Below are 22,028 nucleotides of genomic sequence, written 5' to 3'. Positions count from 1 at the left end.
CAAATTTTTCCAACGTTTCTCTTTTCATCAGTGAATCCATCTGGATTGTCTATATTACTCACCTTTGGCTTTTCACTTACTAAGTCCAGAAGCAGACATTTAGTTTCTGCCAGGATCAGTTCTGAGACACTTTCCTCCCAAATATAACACAGGCATATTTCTGGAATATTCCAGCTTTTTCTGTGTTATTACTGACATTTTTACATTTCCATTCACTGTTATATTAGTACTATTGTGAAAATGTTTTATTCTTAAAGCTGTCAAAGAACTCTCTCTCAGATTTTTTCCTTCCTTTATCCATTTGCTATAATCCAGTTCTTTTCTATTATATTCAATGCTGTAATTTTCCTTTTTTTACTCTTTTTTGTTGTGAATTTTCTTCCATTTCTACTCTTATTCAATATATTTTTGAATGTCAATGTTGTCAACTTTTCCTTGCAGATTTTTTTTGCAATAAACTGGTTTAAATGTGATTCCCAAATGTCATTTACATTTTTCTGTTCAGTACTTTTTCTCCACATTATTTGGTTCATAACTATTTACATGTATACATGAATAAAATATGGATATTATTGTTTGTACATTACAAATCTAATAAAAATCATAAAATTTGCTTCTAAGCAGCACTCTTTTTTAATCTATAATCAGTTCTTTTTTTCATAATGAAATCATACCCAGTACAAAATTTTCCTATACCTGTGGCAGTCCCATTTGAATGATGAAGTTGTAACCCATAATTTTTAGTAATCTTGTCAACATTTCACTAGCCTTCCAGCAAGCCTGAAGTCCCCTATGACAACTTAGGTGTTTTGCCTTGTGTTTCATTTTTTTTTCTTGACATAACAAATATGTCCTCAGGGAGCCAAGCATCCTCTTCTGTCAGCATCAGTCAGAAAGAGGCCTTTTTCATAAAATGTCACTTGACCTCTTTTTCATCCAATTACATAGATTATTACTGTTGATGCTAGTATTCCAATCACACAGATTTTAGCACCATGCTTCAGTAATGTCAGATTGGTCAAACGTGCTCATAAATGAGTAAAATTTCTCTTTTTTTTATTATGCAGTCTTTGGCTTACAGTCACACCAAGAATGCCACTCATAAATTGTGGTTCCAGTTCATGTAATCTTTGCATCAATATTTTGATTTTTTTTTCTTTTTTTTTACATTTGCATTGTGTTTCAGTGTCTTCTGTCTCCATAAAACACTTGAATATGAAACCATGGCTGATTACAAAGAAAGCCCTGGGCAGTAATATAGTGCCACCCCTTTTTGATCCTATTTAAACTGTGTTGCAGTCCTCCTGTGTGATAATGCACCTCTCACTGGGCTTTCCCAGGGCTCCAAGCCCGGGGACTCCTCTTTTCTCTCCATTGCCCTGAAACCATGTCATTTCAAGACCTCAGTCCCACTCTACCAGTTATATTAATCATTTTTTGATATGCTGCCTACACAACTCAATACTAAAAGTGTAAAAAGCATTGCTTCTATTTTTTCCTACCACATCAGCATCAGAAAAGTGTGATAAGGAGATCTAAGTGGACTCTTAAACTCTCTTTTCTTCAGTTCATTTTGTCCAGAGGTACCTTTCTTTGCCTTCTGATTTGTTTTTAAGCATACATTACATCCTTTTCACATTGTAGCCTGTCCATTACGCGCACACACAGACCAAATCAGTCTGTTAGCAGCCTGCTTTTACTTACTGGATTGATCCAGCCAAATAGATACTTATTCAGTAGTTGTACTCTATACTGTAAAATCTGTGAAATCAGAATGACACTTGTTCAACCAGAGCAGAAGAGAACTGAATGAATCAATTAAATCATTGTGAACATAGATATTAACTTCTTAAACTCATGACTATGGCTATAATGGGGTATACACATCAATTTTTCCTTACTAGGAGGGACTAGGATCATTCAGGATAGCCAGACATCACATATTCTGCTGGGATGTCTTATAAACTTAACCATAAAGGCCTAAATAGTGACAAAGTATATCCTTTCCTTTTTACTTATCCACTTATATATGGTGTACTAATTATCAATGTACTTAAATGATGATTAAGCAAAATACAAATTTGCCAGCCCTAACTGCTAAATTTGTAGCTATCTGGGAGGTCATTTTCCACAGGATGATGGTAGAACCTATCTCATTAACTGACTTGCTGAATCGTTATCACCTTTTTTAGCTAACTGTTGTCTCAAGTTCATGCTCAAGGTGTAGAGTAAATTCTTGATGCAATTTCATTGTATAGAAATTCAGGGCCAAATGTTGTCTTTCGTGATAATATAGTCCTACCACTCTGTCCCCTGTAGCAGCACTACTGTATAAAAGGAATGACTTGACATTGTGACCTACTGGGAAAAACTGGGTCTAGATTTCTAAGTCACTATGTTTTACTTCTTTTCTTTTATTAGAATTCCCATTTCATTGTCTCCACTAAATAAAAATGCTGCCTCTTAACCATTTTTCAACAAATTTTGGAAACATCTTATAGAGCAAAGAAAAGCACCCAAAGCTGTAAAGAAAGAAAACTTACTGAAGAGGTATAAAGATGTATACAATGCATATATTAGAGCCCAAGGACACAGTAACCTGGATCCCAGTAGGAAATGGTTTTCAGGACCATAGAACGCTGCTACCGATAATCACTAGAGAAAACTGGTACGTCTCACAATACCTGCAAAAAGAAGTGTGGAATTGCAATAAACTGCAGTGTAATGAATCAGAAAATACATACACAGACATGATTGCCAGGCCTTGATCCAGCAAAATCCTTTAAAATTTTGATCAGTTTAAATATGCTCGTTGTTTAATTGGTGTCATCTCTGACTGCCTTCTTTCCTGTTGGAGGAGATGATTGTGTGAGCTTAATTGAATTTCTAGGGCTACAGGGAAACTTTGTACAAGGATAAAGAAAAAGCTTGTTCATATGAGGTCTGTCAACTGGAGAACATCTGGAGAGGGTATGAGGCAAAACAGAATTAGCTCTTCCCAGTAGCCCAGTGGCAACTGGGTTATCCGACAGCTTGTCAGAGATGGCAGGCTCCTGCATTCTTCATAATATGTAAAAAGATAAGTGTCCCTCTTCATCTAATAGGTGGCAAATGTCTACTGTCCTGTTCCTGATGGAACTGTATTTATTCAGGAAAGATTAGAGGAATTTTAAAACACCCCTGGAGAAGAAATCAGGTAGGCTTACTATAAGCACCCATCATCAAAAAAGAACTATACTTTCTTCGTTTGCTCTCTCTCTTAAACACAAACACACAAATAAGCGCCAAATTCCCAAGGCTTCTTTACAGCTGGATTGTAATAACTGAAATTCACATCCAATCAATGCAAATGTTATTAGTCTGTGTGTTCCCTTTTAGTCTGTTCCAGCTGACTGGACTGTTGAGTTAGTGCAGAGAAAAGCAATGTACTTTGCTTTGCTTTCAAGGACCATGGATTACCAGCTGACAGGGTCATTAAAAGAATTCCTAAGGAGAAAAAAATACAATTGACATTAACATTAATCTAAAAAAAACCCCAACAAATGACTTTGGCTAAAGGCACTGACTACAAGTATTTTTAAAAATCATTAGGACTAGTTCTTGGCCTATTTAAAAATTATAGGCAGGAAAGAAGGCAGGAGAAGAAAATACACTAGTGAGCGATGGAATACAGAAGAAGAGAAACTACCTGCTTGGTAGAGAGCGACTCGGCTATGGAATAGTAACCCTACCCACATGGGGGCCAAATATAAAGGAGAGGATAGAATGGCAATTTCAGCTCTTCTATAGAAGAAAAAAAAAAAGAGACAGGATTCAGGAACAAAATAATTGTGCCATGGATGAAGGAAGGAACAAAAGGAGAGGTTTGCATCAGACTATCCACAATCTTACCTCACAGGTTATCTTAGTACAAGAGCCCAGCACCATGCACAAATGCAGGTACAATGAAGCTCAACTGTCATGTTTTCCACCTAATTTATTTGATCTTATGACGTTCTATACAATTTTCCTTTCACTAACCTTGCTGAAGAAGAATTTACTATAGGCGATTACTTAAGAGTCTCACTACTACTAGTACATTTAGTATCAGAAAAAAAAAGGGACTGTAATTCTGCCTATCATTGTGTGATCCTTATGGCACAGACATCATAAAGAAATGGAAACAATTGCCATTTACAATTAAAATGAGAGACATGTCACTGAAAATAATACTTTTAAAATGGTACCTTTCTCTTTCAGTAGCTTAATAGCCAAGATCATACTGGGGATAAACCAAGGTTTGAAGACAATTTTCTGTTGAATAAAAAGATAAGAATGAAATATTGCATATGGCTAGAGAGTAAAAATGTCTGTGGAAACAAATTATCCACCAATAATCCAATTACCTGTTGCTTGCAGAACTCCAATCTGTTAATTATCTCCATTCATTCTGAATCACTTCTCCATTACTGAGATTCATTAAAGGTCCATTCAGGCCTCTCAAACTATTTAATATCTTTTGTGCCCAAAAAAGTACAGCATCATCAAGCTTTCAAACCTCAAAGGTAGGGTTCCGTCCTTGAATATATTTATGAATTTCTCATTGTAGTTAAATAAGTTGGAGTACAATAATTGATCCACCATATTTTTATTGTTTTATCACTATTTAAAACATTGTTTATATCTGTCTACAATTTCTAAAACCAGCTGGAGATAACCAGCAGTTTGATGCCTGTCTATCTAACTTTCAAAAAAAAAAAAAAAAAAAAAAAAAAAAAAAGCAAATCTGGTATCTACATGCATTCAGTACTTCTTGCTTTTATTATAGGGGCCCCGCATAATGTTTCAGCACCTATTTGGAACAGCTCAGTTTTCACATCAAATGTTTTTTGAGAATTTGTATCCATGCAACTACTTCAACACCTTGATGTGAGTAGGGTATTCTAACATAGACACTCAGTATGAAAATTGGACTCCTAAGTCTACCATCACAATTAGGACACAGTTTAAAATTTAGGTACCCTGTTGTTCAGAGGAAGCACCCCAGCAGGGTATTTATTATAATACCTGGCAACAGTTAGAGGCTCAAACAGCATACATTCCAAAAAATAGCAAATGAAGGAGCTTTGTAGGAAATATGAAGTTTGGGAGATGCCCAGACCTGTTCTGTCCAATGTACCGAGGATCCTAAACTCAGAGTAGAAGAAGATACTATCCCTATTACAAATAGGCTTGGGATTCACAAGAGATGAGACAAAATTAGTCTATTTTGCTTTGATTAGAGGAGCAGAAAAAAAGGCCTTTCCTGTGTCTAACATTTAGGACAGTTATCAGAGAAAGGAAAAACAGATTATTTATTTATCTATATCTAAATTATATATACATATATATTATATTTGTAATTTATTATCTATATATATAAATGCTTCTTCCGTGTTTCTGAAGCATTTGAAAATCAATGTATCCTTCAGGCTGCTCTAGTTGCTAAATGCTTTGAATTGTATGTGGAAAGTTATCACCACTGAATGCTTCATAACTCAAAGTGGTTGAGCTTAAACAGGCAAGCATTGAAAAGACCCCTTCATTACCCAGTTGTTAGCAGGGCTTTCTGAAAGGTGGAACATTATAGTTAAATTTCTATTTCAGTGCAGAAGGATAGATTTGAAATGCATTCCTCCATATCCCAAGTGGTTATTGTAACCACTTGGATGTCACATGAAAAGGTGGGATACTGACTTTCATCTGCATCTACATATGTTCTGAGGACACTCATTGTTTGAGGTAGATGCAGTAAAATCACTTTAATATCTTGGTTCCTCACTGAGGACAAAAAAAACTTCTGCCACGTAGATGTGGAGAAGCTTTATTCACAAAGTACTCTGCAATCATGAAAGTATCTCTGTATATTTTAATAACAAGTGTCTTTATAGAACCTGTAATTTGTATGCTTGGAATTGTATAATTGAATAATACTGTTATGTTCAAGCCTTTAAAAGCCCTGAACCTGATATTTCAGAAATGCCTGGATTTTTCAGCTAACTTGTTCACCTGTTCTAGACTGCATTTGAAGACAAAGAAAGCTGAATTGTTATATTCTGTATTTTATTACAATATATCACAGTATGTTACAGGTTAAATGAAGCCAAAACTACTAAGACAAGTTTTGCTTTCAGGATACTGGAGAAATGTGGGATTTCACTTTTTTCCTACGTGGTCTGCTTTATCTTGACTGTCATTGCGTAACTGGCTCCACAACGCCCTTTGTACATTGCTGCGAACTTTCATGTAAGGCCATGTCTATGGATCTTGCTTTTAGATTAAAAGATTGTTTTAATAGATTAATAGATGCAGAAGCTCACTGAACTTTTCACTGTTTTTAGGATATGAGAAGAGAAATATTTCAGAATGAATTTTGACTTTACTAACAAGAAAGCCTTTAAATGAAGGCTTCCAGCTACGTGTTCAATAGCATATTGCCTGACTTTTCCAAGATGACTTTGGGGAGCTTTAGGATTGGTACCGTAGATTCCTCAGATATTCATTCTCTAGGGAAGTATTGTTTTTCCCCTGTTTAATGTGAATTTAACTATTGAGAAAGGCATATGCTTGTCTGTTCGGAGTTTACAGCCTTTTTTCAGTAGAGAAGCAGAGCAGTAGGGATTACCGCAGTTGAATCCTTTCACTCTTTCTACTCCTCATCACTATTATTGCAGCCTCTACAGGACCACATTTGTGGCATCCCCTCAGTCCCCAGAGAATAACCAGACTTCCACAGATATCCTTGGGAACAGAATTTGGCCACCGAATCTTTAATAAATTTGAATGTGAAAGACAAATAAAGCGTTCAGCACAACTACCAGACCGCAAAGTGAATTTGTAGTCCTAAGCTTCAAGAGAAAGAATAACAATAATTACAACTAAAAGATCAACAGTCCCCTTCTCTCCCAAACATTCTTTTACTTATAAATTGAAGATATTTGATCTACAATCTCTAGAACATTAAAAAAAGAAAAAGAAAACACACACACACAAAAAACAGGCTTCCAATAGCTGTTTCTACAACTTTACAGAATGAATCTCCCTTAGCGCACAAAGCTATGGGTCACTTCTTCAGTATTCATTTCGACCAGAACATGAGAAAACATCTAACCAAATAAGGACTCACTCCTTCCTGCAACTGCATCGAGTAAAATGCTGGAAAATTATGAAAATAATGTAAGTAACCCAGAGGTGTATTCACATTGCATTGACAGCCACCAAGATGCTTGTCAAGGATTCTTTTGTTACGATAACTTAGGAGGCACAGATTACATTTTTCACTCATGCTATGATTCTATAGATATGGAAATGGATCTTATTCCAGTGTTTATGAAAGAGCTGTAGCACACCAGGAGCATCTTACAGTTTTGGTTGCATAACAGGCTGCTACTAGCTGTTAGCGTGAGCTATACGAAATAACCTGATGGAGTTACATGGCTTACATTTAAAAATTAATTCTCTGTGTGTAAGAAATACTTCCTTAACATTGAGGAAATACTAATACTAAAAAGGAAAAATGCTTAGTGGGGTAAATTCATTGTATTGGTATAAAAACAACCCTCTAAACTTAGGTCCTTGAAAAGGATGTCATTTCTAATAGCTGATCATATCAAATCTATTTCAAGATATATTAGTCAGCTTTCCTGGAAGCCTGTAATTAGTGAGCCATTAGTTGGGTCAGCATCTTCTTTATGCAAAATCTGATGATAAATTGTTTTATTTTTTATATTTACTTTTTCTATTAAGTCATGCTGGGGAGCAGGAAGTGAAATAAAGCAGCATACATGAAATAAAAGGCTCCCTGAGGTTTCAGTTCAACATTTTCAGTGCCAAGAGACAAAGAACAGAGGGTGTCATTTCCAAATGGGTGTGCATATATCTATTTAGGAAGAGGGACATGAATTCACAGGGTGGCAGTGTCAGCCAATAAAACATAGGAAGAAAACTCTATTTCCCCCCTTCCCATTCCACAGCAGTCCCAAATTCTGTGAACCATCCACTTCAATGTGCCCAGTAATTGCTGCAGAAGAGATATCCGATATCAAAGTTACCGCAGGTTGAAGGGTGGTAATTAGCTCTCAGAGGGGGGAATGCAAGGTGTGTAAGGAGAGTCATTGCCGATAAAGGGCCAATGTGAATTTGTTTAAGCTTTACAGCCTCAAAGAATGGCTGTCTGAACTTTCATCAGCTGTGCTGTTGTCTTTGATAAATCCAGCAAGAAAGCCTGACAGCCTCATAGCAAGTTACAGGACTAAAACTGTCCACTATGGCAGGCAGGCAGGCAAGACGGAAGGAAAAGAAAGAGCAAAGAAAAAGGAAAGCAAAGTAGAAATCCTAAATAAAGAATAATTCATTCTTTAACTTTATATTTAAAAATATCTCTGGAGATCAATCAGAAGTTGAATGTTTGGTGTTAAATCCTTGCCATACTTTACTATCCTTGTCAAACCATTATTCAGAGTATACCACCAAAGGTTTGCACACATGTACTAATTAACATTACATAAGTTAAAAGCACTTTGGTATTATCACTATAACTTGTATACTTGTGAGGAAGTGACATACTGGTCGGGCTTTTCAGAAACTCGTAGGGTCATATCAGTGGTAATTGCTCGTATGTGCATTATTAACCTAGGGGAGATTTGCAGACCAGCTCTGAGATCTCTTTAGTTCAGTGTCCGCTCAATTTTGAAGGGCCACGATCCTTCAAGTTTTACTTCTGAGCATGCAGAGAACTACTCCAAGCCAATGAGCTCACACCTACATCTAAAAAGGTCACATCTATTTAACTGTTAGCAAATACTAGCTATCACCCTGCTCAGGAACTGTTTGGGAAGGTGCAAGCTGGCGCAGATCAAAACCGCATCAGAGAACGTATTAAGGACTGTTCTCAGCACTTTGCACAGAGACATTGTTTTGGGAACAGCAAGAGTTTAAGAAGGCCAGAATAAGTTAAATCATGTTACTTGGATTCAAAGACCTGCAAATAGTTCCTGGTCTATTTTGTTCAAAAACAGTCTTCAAGCCTGTGGTCCAGTGATTAAGATACTCTCCTAGAAGACAGATTTTATCACTATTAGGCTAACAGAATAATTGAATTTTGACCTCCTTTAGTCTGACAATTGCTGCAATGACATTATACTAAAGATGGGTAATAGAGCACCATTACCACTTATAATACAGAGATAAAGTTCTTTCTGGTTATAAATGGATCCTGACTGTCACTAAATGTGTCGTAGCATTTCCCTGCAATCCGAAATTCAGCCTTTCAGCCCTGGGGCACAAGGAGGTGGCAAGGTAGGATTCTGGACCAGCAGTTTCCTGTATACTCTGAATTATAGGGCTTCTTCCTCAAAATTGAGTTTTCATGTCAATATACTGGTCCACTTAACTCTCCTAATGTGCTGTGGTGAAGCCAGACACATTTCTACCCTTGGATTCTAAAAATCTCCAGGCTAGAGTAAGCCTAAACACTGCTTTAGTGAGGGCCTAGCCCTAAGTATTGCAAATGCACTGAACCTGTACTAAATACATAGGACTGGGATAGCTTTGAATTTGATTGCTTAGGAATTCAGATTCACTTGTATTCATTAACCATTTAGCAAGCAGTATAGTTCTTTAATAAAAAAAGAAAAAAAAAAGGCATAAAATCCATGGATGTAACAGGAAAAAAAGAATAACATACTTTGAAGATCAAATTAATGTTAGTCTAATCTTGGAGAATGCAGTTGATATGCATTCATTTTAGATTTATAAAAGGCACAGACTGGACCCAGTGAGCCTATTTACATAACTGATAAATGAACTTGGCATGAAGACCACCCCAACCCTCTCACCGTGATACTGTTGGCACAAGAAAAAGATGGAAATTACACAAAAGATTTACAACATGTATTGGATATGAGGTTTAACACATTCAGGTTCTCTTCGACCAGCTACTGACTGTGAGGTAGGATAGTTATCAATTTCCGTGTACTTACTCAGGGTTCACTCATAGATTGACTTTGTCATTATGTCAGAAATAAGCAAATAAATTATACTTTAGTGAAATTGTGCTAGAATAGGCAAAACATAAGCATGAGCCAGAAGGTACCATGCCTCACTCTTGCAATTCAAGACTACAGGCCCTCAAACTTCCAAGTCCAAAGAATATCTTTCTGCATCATCTGTATCTGCATTAGCTGTCTCTAGAGATGCTTATAAATGTGATATATGAGCTCATAGGTTGGCTGCCTCAGATGCAGTGTGGTTCAGGATCAGTGCAAATGTTGCATAAAGTAGAAATAGTCAGAATTTGGCAGTCACCTGCATGTGAATAATTCCTAAAACAAGGGTCAGAGGTGTACAGCAGAACAAAGTTATTAGATCACATTCTGCAGCTTAGTGAGTTCTAGAAATGGTGCCTTCTCTGTCACCGTAGCCTTCAGCCCTCAGGAGGCATGAAGAGCACTGTTTCTATAAGGCAAAACAAAATCTTTTAATACAAACACAATACATGCAGGTTATTTCAGTGTAACTAAATTTAACACAACAGGGCATGCTGGCAAACACACAGCACCAGCTGTCAGCACTCAGAGCTGACACGGCTACTCTTTGCTCAGTTAATTATCTAGGTTGGTTCGTTGCTATATTGCAGTCTGATTACCACAGAAGTTAGATGATCACTCCTTTCACTGATCATTTGGCTCTATGGATTAGGACTTGCTTTCAAACACAAAATTCTCTGATTTATATCAATTTGTAATGTCAGGTTACAGAGATGAGCATTGGAACTACTCATTTTCTTTCATCATTTTAAAGGTAGCAGTTATTTTTACTCTTAAGGCTATCACTTGGTTTGAGGTAAAGAATGTGGTATGTGATGGAAGTGCCTCAGTCAACCTCCTAGAGCTCTGAATGCTCTGAAATACTCATCTTCTGGGAAGAGAGAGATTTTGCTCTTTCTTTGGAGTATAGGATCTGTGTAGCTGCACACAGAGCAATCACAAAAGGACGAGCCTCAAAATGATCTTCAGAGGGCTTGTTCACAACTGGAACTGTCCAGGACGGGCTTCTGGAGTTTGATAAGGATTGGGAAGTTTCGACTCACTAGGTCCAAAAGTGTTTTTGTTTTATCAATCAGCCTCCCAGCCCACACAGTCCATTCCTTCGTTCCTGCTGAGAAGTAATGGAAATGTTGTGAGAGACTCTATGAATGAAGCGACATCAGAGCAAATGCTACTTCTGAACAAAACACCAAGTTCTCACAAAAGCCAATTGTACCCATACACTTCTTATGAAGGGTCCTGTGATACATACTGATCACGTGGAACTGTTAAACTGAAAGAAACAGATTTTTGTTAGATTCCTTGGGCTCAAAGTAAGTATTTGGCAGCTTGAGACTCCTGCCATTTTGTGTGCATTTCCAAACGGCACAGATTTCGTTAGGCAGCCTGGGAAGCACAGCTCGCGAGAGAACCACTGTTGCTGTGCCGCATCACCGAGAAAGCAAGTGTGCTCTTTATATCCTGGAGTCTCTGTGTCTTTTAATCTGTGAAAGATACCAGGAACAAAGACTAACATATCTATTAACACTATATTTTACACCACGGATTAAATCTGGAATCCCACTGTAGATTAAATCCACATTATACATTCACAAATTTGAACTAGTTCTAATTCTACCTTCAACCATTTTACTAAGTACTACTAAGAGATATGGGAATATACCATGTCACCACTTTAAAGAAAAGTACTTACAGAGCGTTTTCTAAAAAAAATTGTGAAAATCTGAATGTTCAACAAAAAGTTTACTGCTTGTATCTTTTTTTGCGTGTACAAAGAAATGCAATTGAGGCATCCTGAAAGCTTGTGTTTGTCCTTAATAATCTAAGGCTTTACTCAGTACACTTGTACTGAATTTATCTCTAATGTGGCACTGCACCACACATCAAGTTTTTATCTCTGCAATTCATAATATAAAAGTCCATTTATAGCACAGAATAATGGGCATATTTTATTTCCAATTAAGATTACTCATCTGTTCACACCCACCAAGATTTCTACTGTGCTTTTAATTTATCATTGCTTACTTTAATGCACCCAGTTTAATCACAGTAGCACCAGGAATCAGATCATTATAACCAGAGCTGTACTGAACTAATTTAATCTTCTTGGGGGGGGGGGGGGGGGGGAAGCAAGAGCAAGAGAACATTTTAGATTCAAGGGTATGTGTGGTTTTTTTTTTTTTCTTTTTACAATGTTACTTTCCATCTCCCATTTTATTTCAAAGCTGCTTAAAATGATGGGACTGACACACCAGTTTGACTACCCTCCACCATAACTTCAAAAAATGTTAATTCTCCCTGCAGAACTGCATAAAGTGGGGATATATATTACAAAGAGAAAGAGTTGATTTAATGTAGCAGTAATGAACCAAAAAAAAAAAAAATCAATGTAAAGGCAGTGGCCTTTCACATTTCAGCTCAAGACTGAACTTTGTAAAAATTCTGGAGAATGGTCATATTTTATTGCCCACTTTTGCACATTTCAAAAGCATCATAGAAATTTTCCAGCACCTCTATCTATTTCTGTGCAGGAGAGACCCAGATAGAGGGAATATTGAAGAACAAGGACTGAGGTGCTCTGACAAAGTGCCTCAGGAGTACAGGAATGTTATTTCAGAAACTACTCCAAGCCAAGATCAAAATGCTATGTTGAAATAGCAGAGAACTACAGATAAGAATTACTACTGCTTGTGATATACAGGAGAGGCAAAGGAGTGTGAGTCCTGACATTGCAAATACATCAAGGGTTAGGACTGCAGTGAATCACAGTAACAGCTGAAGGATTCTCTCACAAACTTCTGCTAAGGAGGCATTTCTAGTACTGAACTGTCACAGTTGAAATATGCCGTTCTAGAAGTAGACACCACGTAGGCTAAAGTTTAGCTGTTTGTTCAATTAGCTCCAAATCTTTCACTTGCAGAAACAGAGGCAATAAATTCTGGGTGCATTTTCAGCTCCAGAATGCAACTGGCCAATAAAAGGTTTTAAAGCTGGTGAATATATTGATTTTTCACTGTTGCATATAGTAAGTTGGATTTATTTTATTTTTCCAAGTGTGTGCTTTTAAAGTCAAGGTGAGGTTAATTTTGTAGTTACTTGGCAAGTTTTCCTGCAAAGCAGTTGGTCAGCGAGAACTTCAATCAGAGAAGCAAGATGTCCCAAAGGTCATTCTCCAAAGTGAAAGTTTTAGGATGTGAATACCCTCTGGTTCAACAGCTGTTTGTCATGAAAAACTTCACTGTCTAAAGAGTTTCAGGGAGGTCCCAGGGAGAGGCAAGGAGCACAGAACAGGGAAATTCTATTATTCTGACACTTGACTCTATCAGTAGCCCCTTCAAACTCTGCAGTCAGCATAAAAAAACACAGCCTTCAGGCTTTGAGACTAACCAGAGTAGAAGCAACTGCTGAAGAACAGAAGAGTCATTGTAAACTGCAATGGGACTCTAGATAGATTTCCAGTAATACTGAAACTATTTGTGAAAACTTAATACCAATACAAGATTTATGTATATACATTTCTGTTCAAGAAGGTCTTGGCAACAGAAATAAAGGTGAAGGACTGAGGTGCATCAGCAGCGTGTCTCAAAGGTACAGAAATAAAATTTCATAAAGTGTTCCAAGCCAACAACAAAATCTAATGTTAGAAGAGAAGCTGGATACAGATAAAAAGCTAAGGAATACCACAAGATGTAGAAATGTCTAGCAGTAAACACTTTCAGAAATCAGGGATAGAACAATCTGCACAACGCTACAGCTCATGTCAAAAAGTAAGATACAAGTACAAGTAAGTAATTTTCATTAGTAAGAACTTCAGTATCTTTTTTGTGCAGGCTTTGCAGCACTAGCAATCATCTGTTGCTATACTGTCACCAAGTCTTTCTCTATCAAGCCCAGTTAGCATTCATTACTTGCGGTAATGAGTGACAGCTCTTTTGGCTCTTTTCTTCATTTCAAATACTACTGTACAAAAACCGCTATGCTTCTTTCTACAAAAACAATTGTAATTTTCAACCCAGCTTGAAATATTTTTGCTTGTTCATCTAAAATACATTTAAAAAATGTGCATATAATGTAATGAATTTTTATTTTTTATTTTTTTTTTGCAGGTGATCTACAAATAGAAACCTATTTACAGGTAAATGGTATTGCATTCTTCTATTCTAATATATAATATTCTTGTGTTGACACCGATACCTCTCACTCCTACAAATAGTTATCACTAGCGATATACAAAATACCCATATCAGTCCTCAGATTAGATGTGCAAAGATGATGGAAGACTCCAAGGACTCCTACCCCTGGTATGCAAGCGAATGCACTTTGAGACATTTGGTAAGCATACAAATGCGTGTTAGGAAAGAAGGCTAAAAATCTCTGCTACAAAGCCAGTAGAGCTAGCATGTTTTTTTTTGTTTTTGTTTTTCCCCAAGTCTTACTACAGTGCAAGGCATGAATAACATCTTCCCCCGCTCCGAGAAGACCATTAATCTTACAAAGTAGTTGAGATTTGAAGCCTTCAAAGATACTGTGGAAAAGGAAATCCACTCCAAAGACCACAGGAAAGATCTGTTCTGGAGGAAAAAGAAATGGGATAGGGAAACAGATTATTCCATATGGTTCATAAAGGGATAGCCAAGATTGTACCCAAGATTTCCACTGAAGGACTTTGGACAGAAGAAAAAGACCTAGAGAATGACAAAAGGATTAGCTGCATGAATCTGGATAATCAAAGCCCAGAGGAAGCAGCATTCTACAATGAATTTGTCCCTCTAAATTAGATCTGCCTGAGGTTGGAGCACACTGGTAGTCAGAAGGGAGCAGTGGGAATCTACAGGGGTCACTTCAGTGGCAGAACAGTGCTATGAATAAAGAAACTTCTGTAGAATTGTCAATCTGGCCTTTTCACACAACATTAAATTAATTAAATAACAAGACCAAAGCATTTCTTTGCCTGAGTTATTCCATTTTTTTTCCTGAAAGTGATAAAATATTATTATGCTCACATATGCAAGAGGCTCCTATACAAAGGAGAATCTATTAATCAGTTAATCAGGCCACGCTTCAGTAGAACCTTTAATGCTGTGCATCCAGGGGTGCTTTACCAAAAGGCAAATTAGAAACTCAATTAATTATGAATTTTTCAAATAAATGAGTTGTTAAACTGGATTTAAGGAGGTGATACATTTGCCAACACAGCAAATTAGCATTGGTATGGGAACCCCAAAGCTGGGGTGAACTGCTGCTGGAAACATTACAAACAGATGAAACTAAAGATTGCTCTAATCCGAATCTAGAAAAAAAACAGAAAGCCGCTGAGTTTTGAAGATCTTAAACAGAAGTCTAACACTGTAGGATCACGAGGAGAAAGTAAGTGTAACTAAACAATTCATACAAATGTCCCAATTGTTAACAGCATACTAGAGCTTTCTAGGTTTCCAAAACTTCCTATGAGATCCAGAAAAATTGGGGTTAACAGATCTGAAAAAGAGAAGCTTACTATAAGACTCGACTAAGTAGCTCACTTCAGGTATGCTTTGATCTGAAAACATACCTTTAGCAGAAGTCAGGTACAGCAGGGACCATTTAAAAAAAAGAAAAAGCATTTTCCATTCTAGGTACCTAATAACTGCAGCATGTTAGCATACATGCAGTGGGAACATGCTGCAGTAGCGCATTACTGTGTAAGGCCAGATGCAGAGGTTTTAATGGTGCCTACAGAATTAATAATAATTTGCTTTTATGCAGATCATATTATCTTTACTGAGGATTTAAAAAAATCCCTTTTAGGCTTTCTATTGCTCAAGTACTTATAGCTTACCAGGGACTTGGTTAAATTGCTTATATGAAGAGAAAAGAAAATTTGTAAACAGCAGTCTCCCTAATTCCCTGAACTACTCAGAGAGCTGTGCACTCAAGACAATAAAATGTCATACAATTTCATTGCTGTTGTGAGAAGGGAGAGACTTTCACTGTGGATGGTACCTGAGTATCACTAGCTTTTAGCTACGTTGATTCTCCCAGCACCGTAATCTTTACTCCTGTCAGCCTTATTTCCATCCCTCGATGACTCCTCACCCTTTCCAGATGAGTGGCTCTGACACCTTTCCATTGCTGCATGTTGTCTGATAAGCAGGTGACTGCCTCCCCAAGCACGCGGCGTGCTAGTCTCGTACAAAACAAACAGGTACGAAAAGAAAAACTCCTAAGTGTCACTCGTTTTGTTTGCTGGACTTTCAGAATACAGTAAACAGGGAAGTAGGGCTTATGTCATAACACCTTTGATGAGAAAACACGTAGATTGCTGAAGCAAGGAAACAGCTTAATGTTCAGCTGGATGCCCAGACACAAAGCCCTCTGTGGATACTTTTCCTGTAAAACGTTTTTACCCATGGAAAATTTTTTTAGTGGAAAATTCTTACAATAGTTAGAAAATATCAGCCTGTCATCTTCTCTAAAGATGGTAGCCAAGTGAAAAAGCACATACTGTCCAGCAGTTTTTCCATCATTTCTGGAGAATATTTTCCCCAGATGGAAACTTTTTTCCTGGCTATGTAGTCATGGCCTGGTGCACTACCGTGCTCGACAGAAAGGTTTCAACTAGTGACCAAAGCCCGGCAGTGGCAGTGCAGAGTCAGCCTCTAGGTTGTATGCGGAACATCTTTACCTGTTCTACTGGTATTTATCTGACATATTTCGGTATTTTTTTACTGAGCACTTTACCAAAGGTATTCTGATTACACTTTCCTCATTGTTGACATTTTTATCACCAAAATTGCAACCGAGTGACTTACGACCAAAATTCAGAAAGGAGCAGCAAGCACTGCTGAAACCCACAGCAGCTGTAGCATACGTGGTATATTGGTGCCAGCCTGGGCGAGTACTGTTGCACTGCTTGAACAATTCAAGGACTTGAAGAAAAAAGGTGAGGGAAAATAGCCAATTATACATGTACCAAAATAGAGATTCACAAGTGTATTCACAAGTCTGTACTAAGAAACCTGGAAGCAAACAAATGATACAAAGAATAACCCCTCCCTATCACTACGATCAAACAGATTTTTGCCTTTTGTCTTACATTGCTGTTCATGGTTACCTTCAGCTGAGTGTCTAATACCATCCAGCTGGTCTCCTTCTTCAGCAGATCTTTATCCCAAAAGTAATCTGCTGGTGTTGGCTTTATGCTTTATTCAGCAGCAAAAACATCTTTCTCCTATAGCAAATAGTAATAACACTGCAGCACTGCAATTTTAACCAGTACAGAAAATAAAAAACGACTTAGATGATAACTTAAAAAAAAATATTCCAATTTTCATTTTTCAGCCATTAAAAAGTTGAAATGAATTCGAGCTGGTTTACAGTTTTATCATACTCCATTGACCCAAAGCCATAAACTCACATCACAAAAGTGATCACAGACTGAAAAGCACATTAAAAAAAAGGTGAGAAGATTCTGCTTGCTTGTTTCTGCTATGGTTTACATTTCTATCGGCATACTAGTTTAGCTGTTAATATTGCAAATTTATTTGCTTTCCAAAAATACAGACAGATAAAATCACCTGAGTATTAGGACGTGTCAAAAATATTCAGAAATTATACCCGGTGATGCTAATACCTCTAGATGAAGAAACAAACATAGGGCTCAGTCCTGCAATGTAGTGCAGTTCCAGCAACATGAAGAATCCTTCTAACTCCCATTAAAATCAGTCTGCATTAGTAACGTCAGCAGGATGAAAGAGTACTAAAGCAGCCAAAGTTCATACTTTATTCTATTTAATTCTACAGTAAAGTAACAAATTACATTTTGTGCACATATGCATATTTATCTGAGAAATCTGAAAATTTGTTCTCTCCACCATCAACTCTGAATATAGGAAAGTTTAGCAAAGGATCACATATCCTTCTCTCTGCAGAATATGGGACATTAATGTCATGTAAGTGACTTGAAGTCTCCAAATAAGACTGAAGAAAATATGGGCATTTCAAAATTAAATAAGAAAGGTTTTTACTTATTTCAATACAATATGATTAAGTGTCATGCTCATTGCTGTTGGGAAGCTCTGAGGTCAAGAATTTAAGAAAGGCTAAGGATGTCAAAATTATCCAGAATTAGAAGAAACAACTCTACAAATTTGGAAGAAATAGTAAACCTCAAGATAATCTCTAATTTAGGTAATCTCCAGCTACTAAAAAACAAAGATAAGAACGGATGTGGATGTCTTATAGCTTCATCTGAAACATTAGATATTGGACATTGTTGGATTACTAGACTTTAGACACACACACACAGATAAACAGACCTTGGGTCTGGTTCAGCATGGCAAAAAAGTAGGTAGCTTTGTTCCTTATTATATAAAATTAAAACTTATTTAAATTTACTTTAAACTGTAGTGAAAGAGAAATTAGGACTATATAAGAGCAAATTAGGAACAGAATGACTAGGACTATTCTACAAAATATTTTTCTTTCTTTTCTACAATTCTAGTCTTCCTGTATCATGTGAGATACTTATGCTTGCTATAAACATGGAAACTGAACTGAGGCATATTTGAAATAATAGGCATTTAAAATAACCTTTGGAAAGAAAAAAGAAATTAAAAAAGATAAAGAAGCCAGATTATTGAGGCAAGAGAGCTGGATTCAGGCTTGACTCTTCCTTAATTTCTAACTCAGTGCAATCTGCTTGGATACTTTTCGAAGTTGTAACTAATGTGTGTAATACCATTATTACACACTTGCTTACATATAAGCACCTATACTGTCTTCTGGCAGAGAAGTATCTTTTAATATTCAATTATTGGCATGAATGTCTGTAATAAGAAACAATAGTGGATAGGGTGATTTTTGGAGGCCAAAAGATGATTATTTTGAAAGTACCTGGAATTTAGAGTTCTGAAATGTCTATCTTCTATAAAGCTCCTGAAGCTGGAAATTTAAAAATACTATTCACTTTAGGAAATTGCCTGCTCTGAAGAATGACTTCTACATCACTACTCCATTGTGAAGAGCAAAGATGTCTAATTCTTCACATGAAATAAGTTGTTTAACATCAGAGTAAAATAAAATAAATTCATAATTTATGTAAAAATGTAGCAGAAATGATTTATAAATGCAAAAATGCATGTGCAAAACTGAGGGTGACATTTTAGACATTATTCTCAAATGCCTAATACTTTCTGTGACTTTTTTTTCAGTAGAAGATGAGAAGAGAAGGGGGCTGTTAAAATAAACTGTGTGTTTTGGAAACATCTGGAAATCCTGAAAGAGAAGGTGATAATGAAAGCAAGGGGATTATTCGGTCTCCGCATGCCCTGTGATTCTTCTTGCGTTTAGATGTTTCCGCCTTTGCCCTAGAGTTGCTGAGGACACTGCAAGGGGCTGGTGTCCGTTCCCGGCTGGCTAGCTGAGCCCCTACCCTGGGATGAATGCTGAGATTTCTCAATGAAATACACGATCTACTACTTTATGAGGGGTAACCTCAAAAGCACATTATCCTCTGAACTTCTAGCCTGTTGTCAATAATTTTTTCAATATTAAAAACAGATGATTAACTAGATTAGGCCACTTGAAACCATTAATTTTAATCTGCCACAACATTTTTGAAAAAAAAAACCCAAAAAACAAAAAAACAAGTATAATTAGTAGTGCTAAAGCAAAATACTGTCAGAGTGCTTACTAGAAAGGTGTTAAAGGATTTACTATGTTTGATATTCTTTATAGTTTTATTTCTGGAAAGGGTAAAGCCATTTTTTTCATTTCATTTTGTATGAGAGAGATATTTTCCTCTTCTGACATCAGATGAACAGCACTGGGCTAACTTGTCACATGTCAGCTTACAGGTCTATTTATGACACTCATCCCTGAATCTGCGAGAGTCATTAGAATTAACATTCACACCGATGTTTAACTGTAGCAGAAAGTAGCGTTCACTTCAGATTTCCCTCTGTGAGTAATATTAGCCATATTCACCATCAAGGAATGTCTCTGAACATTGTGCATATTTGTTATGACTTAGAGACACACATGCATGTACATACACACACATAGGCCAAGTCAGCAGAAAACATAATTTAGATAGTTTTAGAAGGCCAACGGAACAGATTGCAGTATTTTCCCTTTAAAACTTCCACTGTACCCATAAAATGACTTCTTTTGGGTAGGAAGCATCTCAAAAGGCTCCTTGTCATTGTGCCCCCTGCATCCATCTAAAATGGAGTACACCCTTGCGCTGCGCAGGGGACACTGATGGGGACAAAGGTAATGAATAACCAAGCATCTCCAGAAGTCACCTGAAATAACTAGTTAACTAAGTGTCGATAATACGTGGTAATTATAACACCTACAATAGCAAATGGGTCATATTCTTAGTGATGAATAGAAAATTATGCTTGCAGCTCTCTCCTGTGCATTGTTTCCCTCATCCTAAGGTCATTGCTCTAGAAAATCACAAAGAAAAAAATTGTTTTTGGTCTCCCAAGTGGCAGGAAGGAAGGACACATTTTGATTTTCCTACCTCTGTAGCACTACTTACAGGCAAAGTAATCAGACATTAATAAAACACATTCAGTAGACACTTGCTTACTCAGAAACAAGAGTTAGCCTAAAGTGTGCTGTTGCTCCATCGTTGCTTTTGTTTCCTTTATACACTTCAAAAATTGTATTTCCTCTTATTCAGCTGTGGAAATCTTGTTCATCTTGCTTGTCACAGAAATTCAGTGAATTCAGTGATTGGCCTTAGAAAGTGCTTGGAACTACAAGGATTAATACAAATGGAAATTATGACTATATTCCAGTAGTTATACTTGAAATATAGAAATAAATTTCCTTGATTCTTCCTTGTTCATATCTTCAAATCAGATCTCTTTCCCTCAAGGCAAAAACTGGTACTTGCAACAAATACTGTCCATAATTCTGTGCAAAGAATAACTCTCTTATTTCACCCCCACTTTATGTGTGTGGAAAAAAACTGTCTTCAGAAGGGCATAACTAGTAAAATCAATCAGCTATAAAGCTAGATTTGTTTTTGTAGTTAATCACTGAACATGAGAGCCCAGTCTATTCTTTATTTTGTAGGCACAAAGTCCTCAGCAATCAATAAGAAATTATTGGAGATTGCTCAACTCCTTTAAGACAAATACAAGTTTGTAAGACTAAATTAACTTCAATATTCACTGAATTTCAAAGGCAGTTATAGGATTTTTTTAATTACTTAAAAAAAAAAAAACTTTCTAATGGGAAATAATTCAATCATTGCACAAGATTCCATTAACATTTATGGACAAATCAAACTTTTGGCTAGGTGATATTCTTCCAGTTTTTAGATGACTGACATTGTCAATCTAATGTGCGTTCTGCCCCACAAGAAGCAAAATAATGAAATTTTCAAAAGTAATCTTCTTCAGATTACTTTTCTTCAGATCACTTTACTTCAGATTTTCAGAAACCAAAAAAAAAAAAGAACGCATATGCCAAAAGAGTGCTTATGAATAGTAATGATAATGAAAACTTATGCAACCTAGAACTCATTGAAATTAATATATAAAATTCAGTTGAGCTGAACTCTGAACTGGATCTGAGTAGATGTATGCTGGTACTGCCCTGGTTGTCTAATGCCATTTGAGTCTTATGTAACTTATACATAGTGAATTTTTCACTGATCTAAGGTGTATCAGAAAGGAGTAGATGGCTCTGAAACAAATTCTGCTTTTGACTATGCTGGTGTAAATCAAGATTACTTCAGATAAATCAGTGAAGTGGCTTCAAATTTATGAAGTTGTTATCAAGAGTAGACTCCCTTACATCTGCTGCCATTATTCCTCCTTTCATCTTTTGATGTCCTTTATGTGCGGAGATGAGATGTTAGGAACATATTCTGGAGAGCTAGATTTCACCACCAGTTTTTATTATTACATTTTAATTGCCTTTGCTGAAAGTTCCACCTAAGCATTAAGGGCAGTACATGGTTGA

Source organism: Dromaius novaehollandiae, chromosome 5 (assembly GCF_036370855.1).
Source record: "Dromaius novaehollandiae isolate bDroNov1 chromosome 5, bDroNov1.hap1, whole genome shotgun sequence".
In the NCBI taxonomy this organism is placed as follows: Eukaryota; Metazoa; Chordata; class Aves; order Casuariiformes; family Dromaiidae; genus Dromaius; species Dromaius novaehollandiae.
The sequence above is the reverse complement of the archived record's forward strand: the minus strand, read 5'-3'. Positions refer to the sequence as shown.